At 47.1% G+C, this 17,612-nt stretch overlaps 1 long non-coding RNA gene across 1 annotated transcript; it reads right to left on the bottom strand.

The window, feature by feature from the left end:
• Positions 1-829: 829 nt before the first annotated feature.
• Positions 830-17,404, bottom strand: LOC130259662 (uncharacterized). Its single transcript, XR_008841681.1, has 3 exons — positions 17,302-17,404; positions 17,015-17,170; positions 830-1,724 (listed from the first exon to the last, which is right to left on the bottom strand). It is a non-coding gene; the product is annotated as an uncharacterized LOC130259662 (long non-coding RNA).
• Between the last annotated feature and the right edge of the window lie 208 nt (positions 17,405-17,612).

Raw genomic sequence — 17,612 nt, 5'->3', positions numbered from 1 at the left:
TCTGTGGCATTCCCAGCTTCAAAACTGTCATGTTAAGTTACCTTAATACAGTATTTTCCCCAGATTGTAGCATTCCCCGTAGAACACAGAATCATTAAAGTTGGAAAAGACCTTTAAGACCAAGTCCAACCATTTCCTCAGCACTGCCAAGGCCACCACTAACCCATGTTCCCAAGCGCCACATCTATATATATATATATATTTTAAAAATGCTCTGTCCAACTTGGACACTTCCAAGGGCCAGGGGCAGCCACAGCTTCTCTGGGAAACCTGTGCCAGGGCCTCAGCACCTTCAGAGGGAAGAGCTATTTCCCAATAGCTCACCTAAACCCACCCTGTGGCAGTTGCAAGGAAGGAAAGGGTCAGCATGAGCTCCACAAGCACCACTGGAAGGCCTCGGTAACTCCTTGAAGGACACTCTGCTGCCTCCCCACGAACCTGCCCGACACGGTGTGGCACAGGGAAGGAAGTAGGGATGCAGGGATGCTCCCTCTCCCCCGGCCCGGGCCGAGCCCCGCGCTCCGTGCTCACCCAGAACCATGGACAGCAGCTCCCGGTTCCCGGCTCGCTCCGAGCCCAGCGCGGGCCCACGGCAGGAGGGGGCTGCGTTCCTGGCTGCGGCTCGAAAACACTCACACAACGTGTCAGGAGCCAGCTCTGCTCACCCTGAGCGCACCACGGCCCCAGGAACACCTTCTCCCTGCAGAGCTCGGGTGAACACCTCACAATAGCACAGAGAACTTGGAATCTCTGCTCTGCTGTACACAGAAGCCTGTCCCCTGCCCCGTGTCCTGATGGTATCCAGGATGGAATGACAGCACTCAGAGGAACACCTGTGACTCTTCCAGCTTCCACTATAAGCAGTCGCCAGTTTCCAGGACACACTCTAAGGATTTCTGTGCAAAGGACAAGTTGTTACACACCCACATTTATTCTGTATTGTCACTTATGCCAGAAGAACTCACCAGACAAGAGTGCAATGGCACCTTATAGGATTTTTGGGATGGTCCTTGTGGACTCCTTGCAACTCAGGATGCTCTATGATTCTTTGATCTCCATTTGAGGTGACAATGCCACTTTACACATCGAATTTACAACCACACAACCCTGGATATATGCACAGCACTGGGAATACACATCCTTCCAGGAGCAAAGAAAACAGCACATTCACCTCTGCCATAACACTGCAGATTGTTTTAAATACCAACGCCAGCATATACTGAATTAATTCCCTCACATTTCCAATTTACACAGTTGTCTCAAAAGTGGGCCATCGTCACCACTTTCACTTTGACAAGGAGCACATCACTGAGATATTACAAGACCAGTACTCCCACTTCATTCTCATTCAGCATCCAAAGTTCAGCTTGGAGGAAAAGGAAAATGAGAGCAATGGCTAGTGACAGTAAGCCTTGCTAGGGTCATAGGCTTTGCAACAGCTCCAACATGCAGGCGGGTGAAAACATCACTTTCAAAGCAAAGGGACAGAGGAAAGAAAAAGGAAAGGTTGATGGACAGTTGGACTTGTTGAGGGTGAAATCAATTAAAGTGCATCAAATCCAGAATTCATGCTTTTTCAAAGTGACAAATATGTGCTGGAAACTGAGAAAGACTAGGGGAAAATAATGTCTTTGACCTCCCGGAGACCGGCTGTTCCTTCCGTCAGAGGAGCCATAAGTGAAGTGAGATGCGTTCATGATAAATTGTAACAGCCAGGCAGCCACCTTAAAAAAGAACGAGGTGAAAAGGTTACAGAAGGGACCCAAAATGCAAAGAATTCAACCAAACATCAAGATAAATCAGCTCAGGCCCCTGTGTGTGCAAAGCCAGCCTTCACAGAGCTGCTGCGGCTCATCTCAATTTGTTAGCCTGGCCTGAAGCGTAAGACACACACAGCTTGTTTACAAAAGCTTTGGAAAACATCTTTACAAAGGGCTGCCTCACCTCAGCCTTCCCAGGTGAGGGGACACCATGATCACCCTGCCTGCCACCCCAGTTTGGGGTCTGTCAGACAGAAATTACTTGGATGAACACAAATATCTCCAGCTTCTGTGCCTTAGGAGAAAGCTTTCCAAGAGCTGGACACCTCTCTCCTACTAAAGCAAACATAAAATATTCACACTTCTGAAAGTTTCAAAGCCTTAGTATCTCTTATTTTCTCTTTCACTAAGATTGAAGATCAAAACTAGGAAGTTCTAAGTGTGGTACAAATACTTGTCTGAATTCCTAGTCCTTCCCCTAGTACGGAACTTTGTACTTTTTTCCCTTATTAACAACCAGAAATTAGGAACTCTGATGATTACTCTCATGCAGAATAGCTGAGTGCAAAGATAAAATCTTTCAAAGAATTGATAAATATATGATACATGCTAATAAAATATTTGAAGCATTGTGCAGTGCTGGGAATATATATGTCCAAGAAAATATGTCAGTGCAGGTGAAATGAAGCTTAACATTAAAAAATGACACAGTTCACTTGACAGTGATGTTCTCCACACAAGGTAAGACTTCACTTTACCTTCACTTAAGGTAAAGCTTCCCCAGCACTGCATCTAATGGTTTATGTGAGCTCTAACAAAGGCAAAGCAGAATTTTTGGGAATATTTAGTGCAGTTCTGCACTCCCCATACACCTGCCCCTCTAATGCTCAAACTCTGACTGCAGAGTCCTCACTTCAGCCCAGGTGTTTGTGATACAGGCTCCACAAACTATTAATACGTACCAATGGACACTTCCCCAGATGTTCAAGCAAGAGCTGCTTCAATCTGACCACTCCCAGACTGACCCTTGAGGAGGTCACTGACAGAGCCATGGTTTCTCTCCTGTCCTGAGCCTTTCCTGGCACTGACAGGACTGTAGGAAAGGATTTATACCAGAGATGCTCAACTAAGCCAGTTCACACTGCTGCCTGCTGCAGGAAAGTCTAATCATGGGACCTAGAGGAGATTCCCAGCTGCAGCACAGAATTTCTCATGCCTGGGACCCTGGCTGGCATGGAGGCCTCAGTGTGGCCAGTGCCTGTGCTGGGGAGTGGGATTTGGCTCAGGGTTTGCTGCTGCTGAAAGGAAGCAACAACTCAGCTCTCAGTCCTGGCTGGCACCCTCACAGCTCTGCCTGCAGACAGTACTGGTGAGCATCTCACCAACTGCTCCTGACACACACACCCATCCCACTGCTGCTGCATTTTTCCTCACGACAACCTTCCCTGGATGGTCCCTTCCCCGAAACAGCATGATTCTCTCAGGGAGACACGAGTTCACATCAACAAATCCTTCCCGACACTGCCCTGAAGCACTTTCGCTATGATCAGCTATTCAGAGTGATGGGACACACTAGTTAGATCTCCCTGTGTGTTTATCAATCCCTTCTCAGCCATTTTCCTCTGTAAATCCGTCAAATCTTTTTCTTCAAGCTCTGTGGGAACAGTTAGGAGCTATCTCCTCAGAGGTGCCTGCCCTGCCACTTGGATTTCATCCTGCTCCTGAAGAAGTTGGATGTCAGCCATGGCCAGCACAGAGCAGACACAGCAGCAGCACCGCTGCCAGTGCCCTTGGAGTGACAGGATTTGCACCAAAGGCCCTTATAAAATCCCTTACAAAACCCCCTGTCCCTGGGCAGGGGACTGGGAGGAGTCCTCTTAAACTGGGACAGAGAAGGAAGAAAGGGAAAAGCACAGGGATGAAGTCAATTGAGTAAAAAGTCTGTAACACCCTAAAGCAGACACAAAATTTGTTCTGAGAAGAACCAGGGCAGGAATCCAGCTGCTCCACAGGATCTTACAGGATTTTAAGGACACAGGACTTAGAAGTGTATAGCACACAAGGCATATATTACATATCCACTACAACCCTGCAATGAGCATCACTGAAGCCACATACTGCCACCCATAGATTCAGACCTGACAAATATCCTTTTCTCCTTCCAGGGAATTTGAGCTTGAAACCCCACACATCTCACTTGAAATAGGGAGCATCAGCCAGTCTGTTTGCCTCACAGTGATGCTAGTAACCTTGGTGCAGGCAGTGATTTGCCAGGCAGCCTGGATGTGCCCAGCTGCTGTCCTGTGGAGCTGCCCTCTGCAGCTTACATGCACTTTGATTGTGCAGATCTGGGTCAGCATCCTGCATCCTGACAAACATCAAAGGAGAAGGCTTCTTTTTCCTTTCACCCTGGGCATCAGCTCAGCTGGTTATGAGCCCCTTTCTGTGGTCAGGGAATCCAGCACAAAGCAGTGACAGGATCTGGCTGAGGCCACTTTGCAGGACAGCACCTGGTTTAGGAATCAAGCCCTTTTCAACAAGCTCCAGGACCTCCACACCACCAACCAGATGACACTATGTACATAAGACTGAATTGTGAGGCTTTTGGGAAGATACATTTGGTGAAGGGATGACAAAATCTGTAGGTATCACCAGTTATATTTTCTCAATTGTACAGCATTCCCACTAGTAACAACCCAAAATTTAGGACAATCTCTAGTCTCCCACCAAGCTACCTATTCCAAAGGAGAGCTACAAGGATAGTGAAGGGTTAGAGGAATGGCAGAAGTCACTTGGAATGTTCAGCTGGAGGAGATGGAGGGCAGAGATCACCAGGGGCTGCAGCTTCAATTTCTGCTCCCTGTGACCAGGGACAGGATCCAGGGAACAACTGGAGCTGTGCCAGGGAGGGTCAGGCTGGAGATCAGGAGAAGGTTCTTCCCCCAGAGGGTGCTGGCATGGCCCTGAGACTGCCAGAGCTCCAGGAGCATTTGGGCATTCCCAGGGACAGGGTGGGGTTGCTGTGCAGGGCCAGGAGCTGGACTGGATGATCCCTGTGGGGCCCTTCCCACGGAGGATATTCCAAGATCCTATTCCTTGCTGGCTCACCAGCCAGAACAAGCACACAGGATCTGGGACCCTCCCCTTGGAGCCCTGCAGGATGGGGTAGGAATCTCCCAGAGCCACCTTCGTGCTGAGTTTCATCAAGGGCACTTGATGTGAGCAGAGAGACAAACAAAGAGTCATAGATACAAAACCAACAGAACATTATACCATCCAAAAAAAGGGGTTCTGTCACTATGATTGAATAGTTTCTGCTCCTGCTTCTGATGTCTCCTGTCAGAAGAGGCAGATGAGAATAGACCACGTGGCAGGAACAAGCTTCACTAAAATGACTCTGGTAACAAGCAACCAGACAGCTCCATACCCAACACATCCACGAGGGGAAAAAACTCTCCAAGAGCCACAGAGCAGTTGCTATTCTTCTAGGCCTGAATCTGTGTCTTTGTCCAAAAATAGTGGCCATCCAACCATCAGCATTTTTAATATTTGCTTTTGTTGCCTCTCCCTATGTTTGCTGGGGATGCCAGGCCCTGATCCTAATGTGTGACTCCAAAGCAGCATGGAAGAAGACGTGATAGATTTTACCATGAGCTTGTCTTTCCTGATCCCCAAGTGCCTTGTGCTGGTGAGCTAAATCCATCACCAAATGAAACAAGGCCATTTCCTCCAAACATAAATCCTGGAATTACTGGTGGGGAAGGGAGGTCAGTACAAGTGCTGTAACACTGTGCCACGCACGGAATTCAGCTAGGGTAATTCACAGCTTTCCAACCTTTGGAAAGCCTGACTCACAGAGATTTGTGAAGGACCTGAAGCTTTAGATCCCTCCTCCTCCCCTCTGGTACAACTTCCTACACCAACCCTCTGGGACATTAAATCTTCCAGTTGCCATTTTCTCCTAGGCAGGAGGATATGAATTTCATAACTCCTCAGCTGAGCTGCCATCAAAAGCTATGAAATACAGCAGGAAACCAAGAGCATGGCCTGGCGAGCGCTCTGTGCACAGCCACGAGAAGCCAGGGCTGGATAAGCCATTAAGAGCAGCACAGTGCCTGGAGCACAGGTCCATGGGGTGGCTGAGGGAGAGCACTGACATTGGAGCAGCTCACAGAGGGGTGAAATCAGAGCAGGACTGAGCCAGAGGCTGGGCTGAGGTTGGTCATGCACAGGAATCACTCTCTACATGTCTGACTTCAGGGGTTGTGGAGGGGCTGGAGGAGGAAACCAAACCCTGAATTCAGACACGTAACAGCTACAGGAGTAATCCACTGCTTGTTTCCCACTAGAACTTGTGCCTCTCTGCCAGAGCCAAGGGCAGGGCACACCTGGTAATGGCACAGGAGTGGTGGAGGCTGCAGCACCCCTGCCTCCCTCACCCAGAGTGCTGCCAGTGTGGATGTTTTTCCAGCAACTCACAGCTCACGAAGCCCAGCATGGATCACAACAGGAACAAAGCATTTCCAAAGAAAACAATCTGGCAGTGGGACAGCCTTCTAGAGGAGGCTAGCCTAGCAATCCACCCCTGAGGGCACACTGCAAAGCTTCCCTCCTCCTATAAACTATTTCATCACAAGCAAAAAGTTTACACAGATAATCCTACCCCAAAGGACTGCATTTAGCCCCTTCTATATATTCAACATGAATTAAAATAAAAACCCAAGCATTTTTAATGAGCTAAACCATACTTTCACCTTACCATAGTTTTTACTCTCCAAAATAAGAGCTGAATAGATAAATCCCAGAAGGAATTAATATTTCTGTCACACAATACATTGGGGTCTTGAGCGGGCTGATCTAGTGGGTGACATCCCTGCCCATGGACAATCTCTGAGGTTCCATCCTGTCATTTCTATGACTCTGTGAGCCAACCACAACCAGGTGAGCACCTTCCAGTACTAACAAGCTGCCAACCTTCAACATTTCTCTGAAGAGAAGTTTATGTGAAGAGTTATCCAAAGAAGTTCATCCAGCTGGCCCTCAACACATCCACTGCCCACCTGGTAAACACCAACACCTCCTTGCTGAGGACCATTCTGCAGTCCTGCTGCCCACTACAACCTTCCTTCTCGCACACTCTCCAAACCATATTCCCAACCACACATAAAATTCACTTGCTCGTGGTCAGGAGCAGACAGTGCCTTTCCTTCCCTCTCTTCCAGTGCTCCTGCCTGGGTCCCTTGCAGCAGGGACAGCTCTGAAGCAGTAGCTCATTCCAGCCAGCCCCTCAGCAGAAGCCACCTCTCCCCACAGTGAGTTTTCCTCATGGAACAGCAAACACTTTCCTTATCCCTCAAGGAGACTCCACAGTCACCTGCCTGCTTCCCACACACCATATTACACAGACTGAGAACAATGAAATTTACTTTTCATCACCACAGCTTGGCTTCTTTTCCTCTTCCCCAAACAGTGCAGACATGAGGTGACACACCCCAGTTACAGAATATCAGATTTTTATACCAATGTGTAGCTTCTAAACTTGAATTCTCTACATGACCTGCAAAGAGAAAATCCAAAGGTGGCCTCAGGCTGGCCAAACAGAGCAGCACTGACGGACTAAACTCAAATACAGCTCCTGGAGCAATGGACAGAGGCTGTGGGTAAGCCTAGCTGAGGCTGGTTAGGGCAATAAGAGCCTATAGATGCACCTAGGCCCTGCCAATTTGTACTTAACTCCTGCTAATAGAGACCACCTGAACATCATCAGGGACCTTTTAGCTAGGGAAATTTCTGGATTTTTGTGAGAGGATTTAACTCTTGGAAGACTGGAGTAAAAGGAATGGATCACCTCAGAGGCATAGTAGCTGTTTCCTTCGCAAAGCCCTGGCTCCTGATTAACCCTTACTGCTGCCCAGGAGTTCAAACCTGGTAAAGAGACTGAGTTTAAATTTGATGAGCCCTATGAAACTGGCACAGCTGCAGAGGATGTGACATAATCATACCCCTGACATAATAATAATAATCTGACATCTTGTCCTTTAAGTCAAATGTCCTTTGATACTTTACAGAGGCAAAATGGACCCAAACTGGGGCTTGCAAAAGCACCTGGCCAATGGCACTTGTGTGAAACACTCCCAGGTGAGGGAGTGAGGGTAAGGCCAGAGGGGAGCCAAGCTCTGAGGACAAGGAGCACAAGGGATTTGTGTTCCTCACAAGGTGACAGCTCTCCAAAGCCATCCCTGAAGCCCCAGCCTGGCTGGGACACCATCTGAGCTGCAACCTCTGCTTTTGCACTCACTCTTTGCTCTTCTCAGCTCTCAAGTTCAGGAGATGAGTTAAGCACATAAATAAAAGGAATGGCCTTTTTACAATAAACTTTTTCTTTCCTCCTTTCTTTTCATTGTACAATCACAGAGTGGTTGGGTTGGAAGGCACCCTAAAAGACCACCTTGTTCCACCCTCCTGCTTCCTGCAGGCACCTCCTTGGCACTCCGCTTTTCCTTGCTTTCTCTTCCAAGTCACCAGCAGCAACCTCCCCCCACCCCGCTGCCTGCTGTGGTAGCATTTCTGCCCCACAGAAGATAATAAACACATCAAGGCTGTCAAAGGCCCGTTGTTTTGGCAGGGAGGAGGTGCCCCCCTGCTGGGTGGGATGACTCCCCACCGGGATGGATGGCTCTGCCTCACTGACAGCTCTCCAGCAGCGAGCAATCGCTGTCCAGCCGGGAAAAGCAGGCAGCAAACGTGCCTGAGTGGCACTCAGGGCTGCTGGGGGCAGGGAGGGTACAGGAGCTCAGCCCTGTCACACCAGCCCTGCTCTGCTGCCCGCCGTGCTGCAGGGACACAGCCAGGATCTCCCTGCTGGTCCTGCCTGCGGCTCCCCAGGCAGGGGGTGGCAGTGAGAAATGGAAATCTAATATTCCTGCTAAGTCTCAGGGCAAGTGTCAGCCTTCATCCTGCCCACCAGGCTGACACCTGGAACCAGCAGCTCCCAGTGCCTGAATGTATTAGTGAATGGGAAAGTCAGGAAGACAGAAGGTGGACAGGGAAGAACATCTCCCTTTGCCCTTGGGAACATGTGATTTCCACAGGCCCTTTACCCTCCCCAGGCAGCAGATGTTCTGCGAAAAAACTCATCCTGAGCTGCACACTTGGCACAGATTTTGGGACAAGAGCTAGCAGGGAAGTGGCATTCACTTGGGAAATGGATTTCCCATGGGAAAAAAAAAAAAAAAAAAAAAAAAAAAAAAAAAAAAAAAAAAAAAGAGAGAGAGAGAAAAGCATAAAGAAAAGTGTTGGCCTGTTTGCATTTCCCAAATCAGTCTCTGAGACACCCAGGTAAGCCGAGGAGCAGCCACCTGACCTGCAGGTCATCACCTTACCCCAGGAAGCTGCCATGGTGGTGCTGTGGGTTTGGGTTTTGCCAGCTGAGTTACCTTTGGATTCTTGGCTTTTTGAATTAAATACACAGAAAAGAGTAAAATGAGCATTGAGGAGCTGAGATGAGACTGAGCAGGACCACAGTGATCACAGTGAGTCATCTCGAGCTTCTCCACCTCTGGACCAGCCTCTTCAAAGACACTTAAGGGAATCAATTGCCCGTATCCCACTCAAATCCTGCCTTAATGTGGTTTGTGAAGCTTTAAGCCCCTTTCCCACTCCCACAACCTCCATCCCTCACCTCTGAAGTCTCTCTAGTCCATTATTCTGGAGGCTGGTTTGTGAACAGTGTGTTCACTTTCCGTACTGCCTAATGAAGATGTTCCTGGCCCTGAGCATTAGATCTGCTGCACACTTAATGGAAAAAGATTGCTATTCTTATCATTGGTGGGTCAGATGAGTTTCTTGGCAGTGAGGGTGGTACAGTTATGTGGACAATCAAACAAGCCAGTGATTATTGACAATGCATTTTTGAGGAAATCATTGCTGTTTAAACTCTAATCACACCAATACCTCATTTAAAAGCATAAAAGCTTTCACTCAGCAGACCTACCTTTTTTAATAGCTAGACAATTAAATAAATCTCCTGACACTTAACCATCATTTACCCAACAGTCAGAAAATGGATTCAATGCCTTTGCACTAGTTAGATGATGATATTAGAGCAGAAATTGAACAAGTACAAGTAAGTGAGGGAAGATCTGAGAGGAGTGTCTGCTGCACTCAAGTATAACAGGGTATCTTCTGCAGGGGAGAAGGGGATTTTTTAGTCGTTCCTTATCCAGACACCAAGACCATTTTTAACATCATTGTGTTGCACAGATTTTAGTGTTCCTGGGGGAAAAAGGAATTGTTCCCTCTTCTATAGGCTGGAAAATTAAGAACAGGACAATGCCACTCTGAAATTCTGTGTCTGGATCAGGAATTGAGTGTGGATGTGAGGAATTGTTCAAAAAGTAACCTTTCCACACTTAATCCTCAACCAATCTTTATTTTGTCAGCATTTCCACAAAACTGATACCTGAAAACTTCGGAGTAAGTGTGGATTTAAGCTAAACAGGCAAAATAATTTGGCTTCTTGTGCATTTTTGCTGGCATTTTAGGGAAGGCAGCATGATCTTACAACACAGCCCCCAAATTAGCACTGAAACAACTGGAATTGACCCTGCACTGGTCTGAGCATCAGCTCCTGGCAGATCACAGATCTTTTATTACCCCTGATCCCAGTGGTGCTCTTAATTCCCAGCTCTAGCATTCCTAGCCTCAGGTTCCTCAAGTGAAGAGCACGTCCTTCTGATGCCATTTTTCAGAAGCTGATGCTAAGTAGCTCCTAAATTTATTGCCTTCTGCCTTCTGTCAGCTGCCAGTAGCTGTAATGGGAGTGCTTTTCTCCTTTTCAGATAGCAACAGCCATGATAGAAAATTCAATTCTTCCAAGCAGTGTTGGAGTTTGAGATGTATGATTATATATTCATTACCCTATGCTGAATTTCATGGGCTGCTTTATGATGCACATTTCAGAAATAAAATGTAAAATGGAAAGGAAGGCCACTGATCCAGCCTCACCCCAGGCCCTAAATAACTGACAGCTACATAGACAGGTAATTGTTTCCTGATCTCTGCTTACTCAATTTTTAAAGAGATCCCACAGATAAATTTTCTAGAGGTGGATCTTTGTTTTTACCTCCCTCACACACCTTGTTCTGGCAGAAAAATATGGTTCCACAAAGGTGCTTATGATAGGGGGAAAGAGTTAAGGCCTCCTCTTCCACTCCTCCCTCTTGATTGTTTTAATTGGCTGTTTGATGACCTGAGCCCCTCTTTGATGGGCATCAAACAGGCCCTGCAGGAGGGAGTGGAGCTTCCAGACCAGGGTCACCTTGGCTGGCACAGGGCCATCAATCAATTCCCTCAGGATGGATCCAGTATGGACCAAGAGCCCTGATGGACACAGAATAACCCCCCTGGCCATAACCCCAGCAGCTCCAGAGGGGTCATTGGCTCCAGGGCCAGCAAACTTCAAACTGGGAAAAGGCAACCATGAGCAAACAGCAAAACCCCCAAAACCAACACAAAGGAACCATCCTGGACCCACTAAAGCCAGGGTGAGGGAGGAGAGAGCCATGGGAGCCAACGAGGAGGAGGAGGAGCCCTTAAAGGGTGAAGGAGCACAGGTCTAACAGCAACAGCTCCAGTCCTGGACACCCCCCAGGGAACAGTGGCACCACCACAATGGGACACCACAGTGACACAAACCTGCTTCCCACAGCAAAGTGAATTAGGGCACAGACCTAAGGTAACACCAACCACAGCTCCTTTCTCAGATGTGTGGGGACTGTCATGGAGCTGTAAGAACATCTGTGCTATTGAAAGAGCAGAAAACATGGAAAAGCAGCTAAAGAAAGAAGGAAAAATGGAAATTTCTTTTTCTGGTGAGAATACTGGCTTACATTGGCCTCAACAGCCTAAAAAATTACTGCTTCATGTGCTCCCTGGTGTGAGAGCTGCACTAGCAATGGCTTGTTCCTCTTGGACAGGCACACGAAACATATCAAGCTACTTGAGATCCTCTGCTTCTGAATGGGGCATAAAGGAGGGGTGGTAATCCAGGTAACTCTGCCAGCTCTAAGTTGTCATCACTCCAGAAGCAAGATTTTCTGAAGAAACAGCTCCTGAATCATATGAGCACATCCCTGTAGTGGGAGCACACTCTGAAGTCAAGTCCCCATTTCCCTGTTGCTCTGGAGACCAGGCAGGAGCATCCTAAACTCTCCAGGCCACTGACCCCGGGGCTGTGTGCTGCTTTCACACCCTCTGGCCTTGCCCCTGCCCTGGGCTGCACCTCCTCGTGTTGCTGCTCACGTCTCAGAGCTCAGAGGCTGCTCTGCTGCAAATATTTGCACACTCTGGGGGGAGGAACACAGTGCATGGCCCCCAGGGGCAGGCGGCTCTGTATTTATCCTGGAATGGCAAACAACACCAAGAGCAAAGAAGAGAAAAAGGCAGATAAGATAAAAGTGTGTTACCAGGTCTAACAACACAAAATCAACAAAGACCACAGCAAAAATAATCTGCAAAGACCAACAAATGCAGCAGCAAGGGATTGTGATGGAGGACATTGGATCACCCAGAAGACTGGTGACACAGAGCTGTTTGGCTCTTGGAATGCCCAGTACCAAGTCTCAGGGAATCACTAGTGGTGACTCAAGACAATTTACATTAAAAGATGTTTTTATGATCTTTGTCCTGCTCACACCATGAACCTGTAACTGCAACCAGCACCTTCATAATACAGAACTGAACCAAAGACTTCCCCACACGTTCTAATTCCAGAACCCAGGCTGATGTGTGCCTGAAGAGTGGTGTGAAACACTGCAGCAATTATTTCCCAGTATGTCATGGGACTGGATATTTCTCCCAGAAGATAGGTTCACTCAGCTGTGAAGGTTTTCTCTGTAATTTAAGACATATCCACATTTGCTAAAGTTTTAATTAATGTGTGTGGTTAATTTATAAAGTGAAACACAGTGTAGTTGTTAGATGAACTGCATAATGATGAGCCCAGAAGGGAAAAACCAGAAAGGAGGTACTAGGAGAACCACATGTGAAAACCATATGGAAGGTTGTTCCACCAGCTTGGAACCAGATGGAAGAAAACATTGTCCCTTGACACTGTACAGAGTACTACTGATAACAGATGATAAATCATTCACTGAGTGTAAGCAGGACAGTGAACATCACCACAGACCGAGCTGTGCAGGGACAACAGGACCAGGAGCTGGGGGACATCAGATAAAAGGACAGCATGAAAAGCTCAGATGTCACCCCCTCGTGATGATCTAATCAGAGCCATTATCAGCAGGGACAGCCCGAAGAGCTGCAGAAAGGAACAAAGGCAGAGCAGCAGGGGCGGAATGCACTGAGGGAAACCACAACACAGCCGAGCCTGCAGTAATGAGAGGCTGAACAGGGATGTGGGACACTTGTCTGGATGTTCACCCCTATCAGGAAGATGTGAACTTAGTCCTGTCCCTGAGCTCTAACTTTTCTGTGTGAGCTCTGACAAGTCATTTAAGGTCACCTGAAGTCAAAGGGCACCCTCCCATTCACTCCAAAGCATTGCAGTCCTCTCTACACTGCATTTCCCAGGGAGCCCAAATCCTTCCACACTCCTGTTCAACTTGAGGGTTCTCTGTGAATCTCTCTTCACAGGAAGGACAACTGCTCCTGACACAAGAGGACTCCAGGTCTGACTGGGTCAGAAGACAGGACAGCACAATACACAGAAGTGGCACTCAGAAGTAGGTTAGACAGAAGGTGGCTGTGCTTAAGGATCAATAATTTATTCACAACCATCAGTATCAAAAAGCACGGCTGCCTGCAGGAGCCCTGCTGGAGATAACTGGCCTGGTACAATGCCATGGAGCTGCAGATCCAGACTGACAAACAGTCAAAGCTTTCCATCCAGCTCAACTCTCCAATGCTGCCTATGGCCCCAGAGATCATTCCTGATCACAAGTCCTCTGCTCCTGCCAATCTCTTCATTTCTTTGGTCACAGGAATTTTCCTATGGGGAGGAGGGAAGTCTAATAACAAACATCACTACTTCATTCCCCCATGTGCACAATTATCTGTGTAAGCACCAAATGAGTGCTTCCCTTAAAAAAGGCCTGAAATCTCTCTTGCAAGTACAGTGAAATGTTTTTCAGTGGTAGAAGAGCAGGAGGGGTCACTGTGCACAGAGACACACACAGACAAGGAAGCTGACCAAAACACACACATGCAGGACCACCAAGGATGACCCTAAATTAGACCACCCAGTCACTTTGTTGGCCCTGTTTTGAGGAGCCAGAATCTCAGAGTATAAAACAGTGCCCGCACGTGGGTTCCTTGGCCTGTGTTTCAGACCATCACATATCTCTAGTGACTTCCTGCCACTGACCCTCACAATAAATCATTCTAGCCAGCCTCCCTCCCTCCTGGCAACATCCTGTTCCTTCCTCAAAAATCCTCCCACTCACAATTCCAAGGTTTGATATCAATCTTAAATAAATGCTTCTCTGGACTGGGCTGCATTCCCTGAGCCACCTTATCTCCTGCCTCTCCAGGATGCTGCAGTTCAACAAGCACATGCAGAAGCCCCTTAGACCTAGCTAATTTTACTTCCATCCTTGTGTCCTCCTTCCTTTCCCCATATTTTCTCTCAGGCAAGGGAAGTGATCTTCAGGAGAATGTACACTGCAGTAGAGCCATGTGCTGTGACTTCTGAGAGGGGAAAGTGATAGCCCAGAAAAAAGACAGTGCTGAAATTTTCTGTACGAAATGTGGTGAGAAGAGAGTCCACGGCAGAGGTTCTTCTCCATGTCTCCCTTGCTCTGGCTCCCCTCACTTCACAGTTAAGGTGAAGGAAAACTCTGTCAATACATCTCCCCATCAGAGTCCCATCTTCAGCATCCCACAGACAGGGACCGGCTGCTTCCATCTGAATTTTCCAATTTCCATCCAAAGCCCAGCTCGAATGAGGGTGAAAGTACCAGCCTTCACTCCCCAGATCACCACTGCAGAACCTACAGGAGGTCAGCCAGCCTAGGGTCTCCCAATCCCATATTTCAGCTGAACAACTGAACTAAGCAGGATGCCCTGACATTAATTATGTCTCTGACCACAGAATAATGTGCAGTCAAAAGGAACCACACTGGCCCCTTGATCCAGCAATGTCAGGGAAAACTGCTTCAGGTTAGACTTAATTTAATTTTCACTCAGGAACTCTTTCCCCATATATTTAATTATTTTGTCAATTCTGTAGCCTCCTCTGTCATTGATTTTACCCCCCACCCTCAAAACCTTGCACCTGGCAGGTTAGACTCCTTCCAAAGAATGGTTTCACAAACATCAGTGAGATTTGCCTGCTTAAAGATTTGTCACACTTACAAGGTGATACTGGTGCTTACCTGCTTCCCTACTCTTCTTATCTTCCTCTGCTCTACCCTCATCTTTCCTTGTCTTTAAGGGCATCAAAATGCCCTGATCATCAAATCCAACTTCCTGGAGTCCATTTCAATGAGGATCTATTTCTGGCTGAGGAAGAATTCCTTGGGTGACCCAGACTCACATCTCTTTTTAAAAAATATGAGTCTAATGAATTCATTAGCAATTCACTTGATAGCAAGCCAAGGATCATCTTTGAGAAAAGCAGCAGCGACCTAGCAGATTTCCAAGTCAGAAAGAAAAGCTGGAGGAGAAGCAAAGAAAACAGGCTTTAATCAGAAAAACCAAAGTGGGATGAATGAGATGGCATGGCAGCCTCCTAAAATGCCCTCAGAGTTTCTAAAGTAATCTTATTCTAACACATGAATCCCAGAGATGCCCTCCCTCTCCTTATCATCCCACTCATTCAACCATGGCACTGACATATGTACTTAGTAGCAGTTATCAGCAGTGGCACAGAAATAAATGGCAGGTATCAAAGAATCAAGGTCATCAACTCGTCATGAATATTTCAGAGAAAAAGCAACATGAAAAGATCCAGTGTCCCAGGCTCTCAGATTTCCAGCAGAAGGAATAAAACACAAACCACACTCACACACACACAGACACACAGGGGCCGCTGGCTTGGCCATCACATGCGTGGAGCTCATTTCAAGGCAGCACCACATATGTTACAAGACAATCTGTCACATTTTAAAAATATATAAATATATATTAGATATCTCCTCTGTATAATGTGCAAACTCTAAGCAGCTGGCAAGAGGGCAGTGGTGATTTAATGCAAGAAAACTGTGCTTTGCTGAAGGGGCTGGGGACTGGGGAGCTTGGGCTGTAACGAGAAGCCTCTTTGACAAAGGCACAGAGTGGCATCTTTTCACACAATTATATGTGGGTCACATTAACCTCTGCTGGGCAGGATTCCCCTGAGCTGCCTCTGTCTGTGTCACTGGGAAGAAATCTGAGATTCTTCTCTCCATCTCTTGCTTTTTCTCACAGCACTGGGCATTGCAGGGAAAGGATGGAGAGGGAAATGGGGTTCCCTCTGCCAGCACAAGTTTCCCACTGAGCTCTGAGCAAACTTCACACTTCAGGGCCCGGCAGTCCCACTAATGAGATATGTTAATCAAGGGAGAGATCTGAGATTTCCAGCTGTGTCACTGCACTATAATATATATATATACACTACTATTTATAACCAAAGAAACTCTGCTAAGCTGCCCTTTTCACTTGTATGCCAGACACTGATGGGAACTATTTGAATTTTGCTCTGTGGATGTGGATTGAAGGCAGACATACATTTTTTCACAGGCTTTGGAGCTTCCAATTTTGTCCTCTCAAGTACAACTCAAATTTGCAAAGGGAAATTTTGTCAAAACCATAATAATTTATCAAACAAAATGGATATTTCTTTAACCAAATCATTTGGGTATTCCACTGTTCTGGGTTGGCTTGTTTTTTTCAGCCTTTGCGGGGAATTTATTTATCTATCATGCAACTCCATTTTTGGGAGTGGGGTGACAAATTTCCAATATGAATAATTTCCCATTTTCTGGTGCCACAAAAGTCTAGTTTTACAGATTTTTTTTGTTTTGTTTTGTTTTCCAGGCACCTCACCATATTCTTCTCTGGGCTCAGCTAGTTTGATGTGGTCTATAGCAAATGAACTTTATGTCCCATGGCAAACTGGATTTAAAGGACAAGATCTTCTAAATTTGAGAAAGTCACCGTGGAAACCCAGGTTTCACTTACAGTAAAACAGGTTCTTTCTCAATGAACTCCTTCTGGAAATGAAGGAAGCATTCCTTGCAGTGACAACTGATACTTACACTGTCATTTAACTCCAATTCTTGTGCTCCTTCACACATTTCCAGGCCCAGTGGCTGCAGGGTTTTGAACTTGCAGGACACAGTAGCTGGGAAGCCTTTACAGACAGCTGGGGACTGGGAGGTAAGGACACAAATGGGAAGTGCTTGCCAGGACACCTAAAAGCAAAGATTAAACCCGACAATTTGAAAGGTATTTGAACATTTTTCACATGTTGAGATCAGATGCAGATCATGGGCTGATATTAAAGTACACTGGAGCATTCCCAACACCAGTAATTGCTGCTCACCTCTCACCCTGTGCTGCTCATTTCCTCTCCATGCCAAAGTGCTCTTTCCACTCACTTGTGCCAGGAAAACTCGCTGTGACCAGGCACTGAACCAGACAGAAGAACTTTCCTGCTTTAAACAAACAAACAAACAAAAAACCAAACACATGAAACCTTTTTTTTCCCCACTTTCCAAGCCGGATGGCTCCTCCCACCTGGTTCCCAACCACAGGAGTGGCTGTGCCAGCAGAGCAGCAGGAACAAGAGGCCAGGAGGCAACAGAGTCTTAAACCAATGTTACCACCAAGCAATTTGTAATATCAAACCACAGG

Source organism: Oenanthe melanoleuca, chromosome 15 (assembly GCF_029582105.1).
Source record: "Oenanthe melanoleuca isolate GR-GAL-2019-014 chromosome 15, OMel1.0, whole genome shotgun sequence".
NCBI lineage: Eukaryota > Metazoa > Chordata > Aves > Passeriformes > Muscicapidae > Oenanthe > Oenanthe melanoleuca.
The sequence above is the reverse complement of the archived record's forward strand: the minus strand, read 5'-3'. Positions and strand labels throughout refer to the sequence as shown.